We start from the raw sequence: 10,879 nt of genomic DNA on the forward strand, positions 1-10,879 counted from the left end.
AAGAATATTTGAATGATTTTATGTCTCTACTTAGCTACGAGTGATGGAACATGAATAAACTAAGCATCCTGGTCAATGTTGACCATGGGTTTAGTCAAGAGATATATTTAAGACTTGATTGAATAGATCCATGGTGAGACATTAATGAAAGTTTATATGAAAATACTACAGTCACATGCATATTGAGGTTTAAAGCCTTTCGTTTCCAAGTGTTAGTGAAAATTCTCCTGCGACAACATGGTTGCAAGCAGCAAATTTGTCATTTGCTGTAGAATGGCGTGATGAAAGCAGAGAAACCTTGAGTTGATTAGCCATTGTGTGTGTGGGTGGAGGTTGTACTGGGAGAACTACCTTGGCTTAGGGAGAGACCTGTGGTGTGGAATCAATTATACACTGCATGCCTCTGACATGAACGCTCTCACTCAATCAGACACACAGTGACCCACAGTGACAATTTTTCTCACCATGACAACGCTCGGTTTTGAAAGTTCAGCCAGGCAAAATAGCCCCCTTTTCACATTTCGCTTCTGGGAACTCAACCTGTGTGCCAACTATAGTTTTACGGGCGCACGCTCCATGCTAATAATTCATTTAGAATTTCCGGGCGTTGGCGCAGCATTTGGGTATGGGGGAAACTGGACAGGGTGACAGAAATAACCGCATGGAATACAAACTGCAGCTGTTCACCGCTGGATCAAATGTCCTCAGCAGTTGGGAGGACTGGTCGCCAAGTCGGTTAACCCCTCGCTATCCTTCTCCCTCGAAAACAGGTGCGGCAGTCAGGGCCGGGATTAGTTTGATGCAGTTCACCACCAGAGCTCAGTCTGAGGAAGAATATGATATTGATTCAACATCACACTCACATAGAGACTTGCCAAAACACAATTCACTAACACACACATAACCCCCATTGACACTAACCCCATCAAACACATAGGGCCTACATTCCCAGGCTATTGTTGGTAACCTCTGGATATATTAAATACCTGTTTGACATTATTTCTTTGCTGCATTATGTATCGGTAATGAAGGAATGTCCTGGCTTCAAGCTCTTGCTCTCTATTCTTTATTATTGTGTTGTAAAGCTTAAAACACAAGATGTGAACCAGAAAGAGGGAGAAAGTGAGGGGGAAAGAGAGAGGCTGTATATCTTTCTTGTACTGCAGAAATGAAGTCGGACAAGTCTGGGTTTGATAAAGAATGAGTTTATTTTGTTGGCCTTTGCCTTGCCAGGTGTGGAATATTGTATTCTGTGTTCAATTTGTTCTGAGAAAGAGAATGATTGAGGCTTGCTGCCCCATCTCCTGCAGACACATTGATGATAGCATGAGGCCCTTCTCCACACCTCGCTGGCCCATTCTCTCAGGGCTTGTTCATTCTTTCAGGGCTTGTTCATTCTCTCAGGGGTTGTTCATTCTCTCTGGATGTCTGCTCCTTAGCACAACTGTTGTGTGCAGCCCCTTGAGAGAAAATTGCCTTGCTCAATAGAGGCCATTCAGTTTGTATGGTACCATAAGTGCTCACTCCTCAGTGAAGAGGAAACTTGGAGAAAACAGTGCTGAAACGCTCTGGCAGGCGCTGCTTTTTAACAGGAACACTGGGTCTCCATCAACAGTAGCTCTCACAGGGCTGACTGGAGGATTTATCTCTAATAAGCCAGCGAGTGTGTGTGTGTGTGTGTGTGTGTGTGTGTGTGTGTGTGTGTGTGTGTGTGTGCTTGCATTCGTCCGCATCTGATCTGTCTGTGTATATGTGTGTCTGTGTGAGCATGAATGTGTCACTGCACTGTCTTCTGCGACTTTTCCCAGTATCAGGTCAACCTGACACACTGGATAGAACTGCTAAAGGAAGGGAGTCACGGCTCGAGTGAGGGGACATTCAGGTAGGAGGCAAGCACAGCAGAGGACAAAGTCCTGCAGTTTCCTGAGCGGCAATAGAAACAGCTTTCAATTGTTGTCTTCTTCTCTGGACGATTAAACCATCAATCGTATAATTGCTGTCTGTTTGTCAAGAAGATTACAAAGCAGGTTCAGTCTTGCACACGATGGTTGACAAGAATAACCAATGTCTTTTTTTCTGCATATTTGTAAGCTTTGTTGCCACAGCAACCTTTTCTTTACATCCAGTTTCTGGTTTTGTCTTCCGTGAGTTTATTCTGTGGCAGTGAATTCTGCTACAGCTGTTAATTAGAGGAGTGCTTGAAAGGTCAGAGAAGGCACTCTTTCACCAGAACGGTTATGTTATACATGTATAATGCATGTCTTCACACAGGTGCCAAGATGTGGGTCAGTAACTGAATAAAACGATATAAAAATATGGTTTCTGTACAGCCTGCATTCTAGTCAACGTTCCTCTTTCATTTTACTTGTCTCCTTGACCACTGGTCACTAATTCTGACCCCAAAAATCGAATTGTTCTTTCCAATAGGCCTGTCACGGCCACAGCCGTGCCCCTCCCCGGTTTCAGTTTTTTGCCCTGCCCTAGTGTTTCCCTGTCATTGTCTTCACCTGTTCTCGTTAGCGTTATTGTGTCCACTTGTGTGTCGTTTGGTTCTGTGTATTTAAGTTTCTGTTTTGTGTCCTGTCTTTGTCTTGTCCTTACCATACCTGTCCGTGTGAGTACCCTATCTGTTCCCGTTTTTGAGAAATAAAACCCTTGTTTCTGCCATGCCTGCCGACTTTCCTGCATTTGGGTCCAACCCCACCTCACGCCGTGACAAGGCCTACCCAATTAATCTAAACATATTCAACCTGCAACCACAAACATTCGAGTCCACAATTTTGGCAACCAACCACACATGGCTGTATTTCCCTGAACTGAACAAGTTTCGGCCTACATTATCAATGGTGAAAGGAGCCCTGAAAATCAATCAGCATTCAGACTGGAAACTTTCATCAAGGCAATAATGTCCAGTTGTGCATGTGTGTTTGGAGAGGAATCACAATTAGTTGATCCAACACACCAAAGCAGAAAACTTTCATTTAAGTTAATTTCGGTGCCTTGGTTCTCTGTAATTATTACGCATCTTTTGTGATGTGGTTCATAAAAGGATAGGGGTAAAGCAAGACTGAATCTCATGATTCATATGTTGTGGAGAGAAATGATTGACATGCATAGCCAAGCTTTTCAGCAATGTTGAGAGGCCCATTTCTTTGCAGCATAGACCAAGCTCTTTTTGGCATTGATTTTCCGCCGTTATACTGTCAAACTGGCCTCTGTAGTCATCAGTAGCTCTTTAGATTTTACTGATTTACCTTAAGAAGAACATTGTCAGAGATTTTCCACTGTGTGAATTCGGTGGTTGACTGCATACAACAACAATGAAAAAATTCAATGGTGAATGAAATCGTCATGTTTGAAAAGATGTCCCTAGCCTTCACAAATGACAACCGGGGAGTGGAGAATTGGGTTTCAGAGAGAAAACCAACTTATTTATTATTTTTTAATAAAATGAGAAATACTTCAACACCATCCATGAGCATGCAGAGAAATCTCTTTCCTCTCACTATCCTGAATCTATTTCACTGGGGGAACAATAGTTTGTTTTCTCAGTATCACTAATTCAACCCAATCCATTTACAAATTTTATTTGGATGATGAAATTAAATTGTCGAGTATTAACTAACATAACTATTCATGCTGTTGTAACTGCATCCTGCATTTTACTATAAAATAAAGTTGACTTTTCGGATTCAAATAAAAAGTAGAACTTGTCTTGTGACATTTATTCTGAAATAATGAAATCAACCAGAGATCCATCAGATAAATAGAACAAGGTTGTTCACCCAGTCAGAAGGATAGCTGGACAGCTGACAGAGGTGTGAGTCAAAGACACACAGCTAGTACCGGTACTGCTAGTGCATATGACTCATAGCCGCAGCTATCAGTGTTTGAGAACGTCTACCTCCCCTCTTCACTCTCGAGTTCTCTCAGCTTGCTGTGGCAACATCCCTCCCTATGTTCCCTCAGCCTATAATCAGGGCAGTCACACAGGGAACTACGTACAACAAAGAAGACTGGTGCTCATGTGACAAGGTGTGTGGAAACATCAAACCAAAGCTTTTGAAATCATTAACTACTATCGGACAGAAATCACACCACCGACCTCGGAAGTGAGGCTGGACCTGGCTCTCATTGGCCGTCGGCCTTCCAAAGAGGCTGAACCTTTGTCTCACAGACAGAAAGGCAGACAGGTCTTCCTGGAAGTGTTTTCTTTCATTGATAGACCAAGCTGAGGAGAGCTGTGACCTTTCAATCATCCCCTCCAGGGACAGGAAGGGGAGGTTCCACCACCTCGATGCGAGAGATTGAAGACGGCGGCAGGCTTTTGTTGCTAGGCAGCAAGGTCCTCCCAGAGACAATGTCAACAAAGGTGGAAATGAAAGCTGGATCACGTTGGACATTTGAGAATCAACACAACCATCCGAGTCCAGGGTCCATCTGTATGTGTGTCTGTCTGTCTATCCATCTGTCATATGTCCATCCATCCAGCAATCCAATTCATTAGTTTATCCATCTATTCCTCCATCCATCCATCCATCCATCGCAGTCTGACATCAGCAGCAGCCTGAGACAAGTAAGGCTTGAAGCACATTTGAATACTGCTCAGTATGATCTGAAACATGTTCACAGACAGGTGATCATACCCCTCTGTCGTGTGTTGACCTCAGCAGTGCAGCACCAGTGAATTACATTGTCCTAATGGATCATTTAATCAGTGCTGACCTAAATGGAACTTTGATTACTGTTTAATGGAGTTTTATTGGCCCTATCAGAACTCATTACCCTTGACAATGTTGCCATGACGTTGATGGTACACTGAGACGGTTGAGCTTTTGGTCTGGTGACAGGAAATAGATGGAAAATTAATGGGACGCAAGTGTGTGTGATGAGGTCAGAACACCTTCCGCTCAAAGTTGTTTGGTCCTCTCAGTTTCTCTGTAGTGGCTTATTCTGTACTTAAATAAGCATCAGTGTTTGCCATGCTTTTACATGAGATTAGATCACACAGGAAACGTTTGGGCAGTATGATGTTATGGCCGGCATGTTTTGAAACCCCGAAGTTGCATCTCACGTTGGTTGACATGCTCTTTTCCCGTCTGACAAGATACAACGAAAGTACAGTGTGCTCAGACCTACAGGATACAGGATATCCTCATGACCCGAGGCTCTGGCTAATCCAGCCAGTTCAGAACCAGATTAAAGGTCGTTCCTGTGGCCATGCACAAGAGGCAATAGATGCAGTACAAAAGAGAGAGCGAGTGATGGAGATTTGGAATGGCGGAGGCAGAGATTCACACTCACACACCTGTTCCCAGAGATGGTGGGAGTGAGAGACTGCGGGATGAGAGACTGTGGGATGAGAGACTGTGGGATGAGAGATTGTAGGATGAGAGGATAAGTGCAGCAGAATGAGCGCAGGGAGACAGAGAGAGCTTGCCACCACAACAGGCCCACTGTTCCCTGGCACCTGCCTCCTCCCTTCCTCCCTCCTCTCCACTCCCCACCAAACAGACCCCTCTCTTAGGGCACTACTTTGAAAATGTAAAGGAGGGGATAGTAATTTATCCCTCGAACCATGTTTAAAGCTCCGAAGAACCACTCACAAAGAAGGTCTTTCAGTGTACTGAGAAAGGCCAGGATAAACCAGCGTGCCTGCCAGGTATCTGCTCCTGATGTGGTTTTGAGGTTGCGTTCATAAAATGGCACCTGCCACCCATAGCCTGTTCAGGTCCTGACTCTCCAGCTGACAAAGGGAAGTCTACTTCCCTTTCCTCCTTTCCTGTTCAGAAGCCCCTCTGTGAGGCATATCTCGAGATACCTTATTGACTCATTTATTTTTCTTCGGGAAATCAATGAGAGAACAGTATAAGAATAAAACTGAATTTTGCAAAGCAATTTTCCACAAGGACACATCCTGTCAGGCAATGGTCAATCAATGAGATGGTTTTCCAGGAGGTTGAAGATAATTACAATGATTGGATCAGTGGATCTGCTGACTAGCCTATAACTCTCATTTAATTTGCATGTGTGGGAGAAATTGATATTGTGTGAAATGCTTAGTTTGCCTTTCATTTAATCTTTCACAGAAGTCTGTGTAAGTATTCGTTCCTTATTTCACATTTAAAGTACAATGAACTAAAACTACAGTTGAAAACTTCTTCCTCACCTGCCGTTGTGCCCTTGACAGAAAAATGTCCTGTTGATGATGTTTTCATATATATATATACACACTCGTTTGTGTTCAGTGCATGTGTGCGTGTGTGTATGTGTGCATGTGCTACATCTGTCTGCATGTGTTTACTGCACCAGGGGACTAGATCCTGATAGGATGGGAAATCATTGGTCATACGGTGTATTGATTGAAAAGCCACTAAGGTGGTCATTTTCTGTACCAATTATTATGTCATTCAATATGATTTTAACTAAATACATAAATGGTTTATAAATTCTACATGGACCATTAGATTTGGGGTTGGGGCAGGAGGTAACATTTATAGTAACTGTGTTTTTCAAATGTGATGCTGCAGAGCATTCGGCAAAGCAATAAATAGATTGAGGAAATACAAAAGATTGTTCATCCCAATGGCGTGTTTTGTTTGTCAGACTGCCTCAGGATTTACACTGAAACCTCTATTTTTGGAACCTGACACAATTGTTTTGTGGACTTGATGGCTACACATGCTTGGCTTAGAAGCCAGTAAGTGTCCCATATACAGCTGTGACAAAACCCTTCCTGTTGCAATTTTGTACTCAGTCATTCACCAGTGATCAGTAGATCTTTTTTGGTCTTTATTTGTTTAATTTGTTTGCATGTTTGTGTAAATGTTGTGCGATGGTGCTTGTGTGTGTGTGTGCGTGTGTGTGTGTGTGTGGGGGGGGGGGTTATGTATGTATGTGTGCACCTCAGTGTGTGTGCGCATGAGTTGTGCATGCTAATGATCATGTAAAAATGATGTGTATGTATCTAATGATCACAGTGTCATAGGTAATGACGTGTGAAGAGGATTGCCTGTATTCCTGTGAGAGCCATCCCCCACACGCAGTTGTGCAAACACACACGCTCACACACAGAGACACACACACCCCTCCTCTGTTAATGAGGGGGAACACGCAGCCAGCTGGTGTGGCTCACACACACCTAATCCCCCCCCTTCAATTTGTCAGCTCTCCAAATCCAATCCAGCCCATTTCCCATTCAGCACGTCATGCGTTCTGTGAGGTCCTCTCACAGAACGCATGTCCTTTGCCCTCCATGTAGAAGCCTTTATCCCAGTGCTCTACCTGGACAGCTTTTGCTGATAGCAACAATTGTGTTTACCAGCTCTTGAAGAGAGTTGCAAACCACACCTAGTTTTTGTCGGCTTCCACCAGTAATCCACCTAGTTCCTGTGAGTTCTAAATTTGAGTCATGGAGCTTGAAACCAACTCTAAAAAACAACAAATGCCCCAAGGCACATAAGACAGGATAGGATGGATGGTGGTTTTATGATTTTGAAGTTCTACTCATGGCTTGATACTTTTTCGTGCCCTTTTTGGGGAGAATTATTAAACCAGAATTTAGAGTTCTTGGACCCATGACCCACGTTACTACTGAAGGGTTTTCAAATGACAGGGAATGGGTGTACATGTAAAAGCAACAAACTTAGAGCACTGTTTGTCCAATGGTTTCTTTGTAGCTAAAATATACATAATCCTTGAACAATGTCTTCAACAAACTACTTAACAGTAATCTGGACCTACCTTCTGCTAACGGTGCTAAACTAGCCCAGGACTAAGGGCTAATCGTCGCAGACACCAACACCAGGCCCAAGCATCCAATGGCTGGTGCGGCAGGAAGATTTGACATGACCTGTGGTGATTTATCAGCAGATTACCTGGACATCCTAATCATCCAATGTGTTGTACTAACGAACAATCTGGTTAGCAACTTGCTGACAGCCATGATTACGGCTATTACATTGGCTGACCAAATGTTTGCACAGTTATTGGTCCATTAGACAGCACCTTTGCAAACTTTTGCATTAATGAATAATTAAACGTGTCTTGGTCATTTACCACAACATTGTATTTCCTTAGAGATCCTTCACATTCAAAACACATGCACTTGCTCTCAAATCTGTTTTGCATCACCCAGGATAACCTAAAAGCCCTGAGTATATCCACACAGCCCTTGTATCTCAGTGTTTCAATGTTAGTGTATGGCTGGCAGGTTCATGCTCAGTATACATGTTGTAGATCACATGTGACCTCTCTCCCAGTACCTCTCCTCAGTGCAGGCTAACTAAGGACCAGCTGTGAGGTAAGCACTCGTTGCCTCTCCAGCCCCAACACCACCCTGGATGCTGCAGTTCGACGTGTCTGTGGCTGAATGAGTCTGATTAAGGCTTGTTCAGAGGCAAGATCGTGCCCGGCCCCCAGCGGGAAGGCTTCAGAAACACAGTATCAAATCAAACGTACCCCCAGAGGAAAGGCTCCAGCAACACAGTATCAAATCAAATGTACACCCAGAGGAAAGCGACGGAACATCCAATCCAAAGGGTTTACCTGTTGACAGGTTACCTCTTTAGAATCCTTATGATGAAGTATCAGACAGGTATGGTGACTCATTAACTTAGAGGATAATAAATAAGTATAAAGAATGAACTGTGTGTGCATGTGTGAATTGTTACTTGATTAATTGAGTGACAGAAAATGGGGTGAGTGTAAACTAAATATTCGTATTTTTTATTTTTGACAGGAACTGGTAAGAATACAGAATGGTGCACTTAAAGTATAAAGACAAAACTAAATACTAAAAACAACAAAAAAATCAAATTAAATTATATTTTAACCCTTTGTTTGATGGTTTAATTTTATCAAATGTATTTTATGAAATAGATTGTAATGATATTAAACATTAATAAAAACTTTAAAAAAACACCAAGGGGTTTTCTAAGAAAGCAATACTGAAATGGAAGGACCATCTGCCATCTAGTGGTAAAGGTAGTTACTGCTGGAGCTTCCTGCTACAGCTCACATCGTGTCCCACAAGTTAAAAAACGAATGTATATATAAATAAATAAAAGTGTAAAACAAAGAAGCTTTTGCTTTATTCTTTACAGGCATAGTATCTAAGTAGTCAACATCTTCAGTCTCTATCTGTGCTTCAAGGTTTTCAGGATTCTGCAGATCTCAAGGACATCTCAATGTAGTAACAATGGTGCCAACTCTTATTATCATGTCTCTGTTTAGATTTTTTTTTAATAAACATGTGCTTTATCAGGAAGAAGTGTGCCATGTGAAGGAACATAATCTTTGGTCCAGAAAAAATGATGGACTCTCTGTAATCAATTGTCATGCTACACTGCCAGGTTAGCCTTTTAGAGGTCAAACAATCAACCGACAACACACTGGAATCAACAGGAGCATTTGCAAAGCAAGCACAGCCCACCGTTACCATAGAAACTTCAGATAAATCCAATTGCCACTGAACACATATGTGCTCTGTGTGGTGGATGGTTTTTAGTGAAAATTCTGTGGACTGAAAGCTGTATGAAATTGTCTTTTTTAAGACCATTCTGAAAGATGTTGTTGCATTGTCCATAAGATACCTCCAATTCATACTATGTGAATGACCATCATTCATTGATTGTCTTTAACAATGTGCAGACAATGATATACCTATGTTTCAGGTGTACTGCTCATTCAGCCTATGATTATGTGTATCAGGAGCAGTATGTATTTATGTTTGTGTATTTATAATCTAAGTCTATTTGTGTTTTGTCTGTTCATCTGTTCATTCATTCAGATGTATGGATGTACAGTATCCATCCATCCATCCATTCATTCATCTCTAGTCTACATGATGTGTGTATGTGTTGTTACTATGGTGACAGCCTTAACAGACAGCCCCTCTGCATGAGATGAATAGGGGGACACATGAGGCATCTGTCTTTGTGTTGGTGAAGGCTACATCCACCCTATGGCTGCCTGCAGTCCCACCTGTTCCCTAATCAACATGCTATGGCCACATCAGAACAGTCAGGACCATGGCTTGTCTTGAAAGGAAAGCAGCAAAGCTGAAACCCATCCAAGCCAAACTCTTTTAGGTGATTTTTTCTGGTTGTATGCCAGAGTGTGCGTGGGATGCATGACATGCATGGGTTGAATCAAACAAACCCGTTGGACAGCTGCCCAGTTTTGCTGGATTCTAGCCAGGTTAAATGTTCAGAATACTCCCACTCTATGAATATAGAAATGAGAGGAAAGGAATTCTGGAATTATATCCGATGTTTCAAATCATCATTGAAAGTGTAGAAAAAGGAATGAAAATAACAGATGACTTCCATTGTTTTGGGTTTAGAGAGAGTACTCAAAACTAGGAAAGCCATGAATTACTCATCAGCACAACAATTCTTGGAGAACACTCATGGAAGAGAGTGTGTCAAGCATTTCTTTTACATCCTGTCGAGACACAACACAACACGTTCAGTAGATTTCACTGCAAACAGAAAACAGATATGTTTCAAATGGTATTAGCTATGATACAAATCCTCTACAAAGGAAATATTTTGGGGATTCTTTGTTTATTAGTCTGCATCCCCCACCCCCTTATTCACCCCCAATTACGCCATATTTTGGAATCTGTATGAATGAAAGTGGGGAGTGTTTGTATGTGAGGTTTCTGTTGTACTTATTATCAGGCTGCTTGGTATAAATAAGGCTGCTGGGACGCCTGTGCTAATTAGCCATTGCAGGGTTCCCTGTAATTATGACAATACTGAAATATTGTGAGGCAGAAAGGACAGGGGCTGTTGTTAGGCTGGAAAGAGAGATGCTGGAGTGTTATAAGGCAGAGAGGACAGTGTTGCTCAAAAACTATCTGAAACCATTCAAT

This window comes from Osmerus eperlanus, chromosome 15, assembly GCF_963692335.1.
Source record: "Osmerus eperlanus chromosome 15, fOsmEpe2.1, whole genome shotgun sequence".
NCBI classification, from domain to species: Eukaryota; Metazoa; Chordata; class Actinopteri; order Osmeriformes; family Osmeridae; genus Osmerus; species Osmerus eperlanus.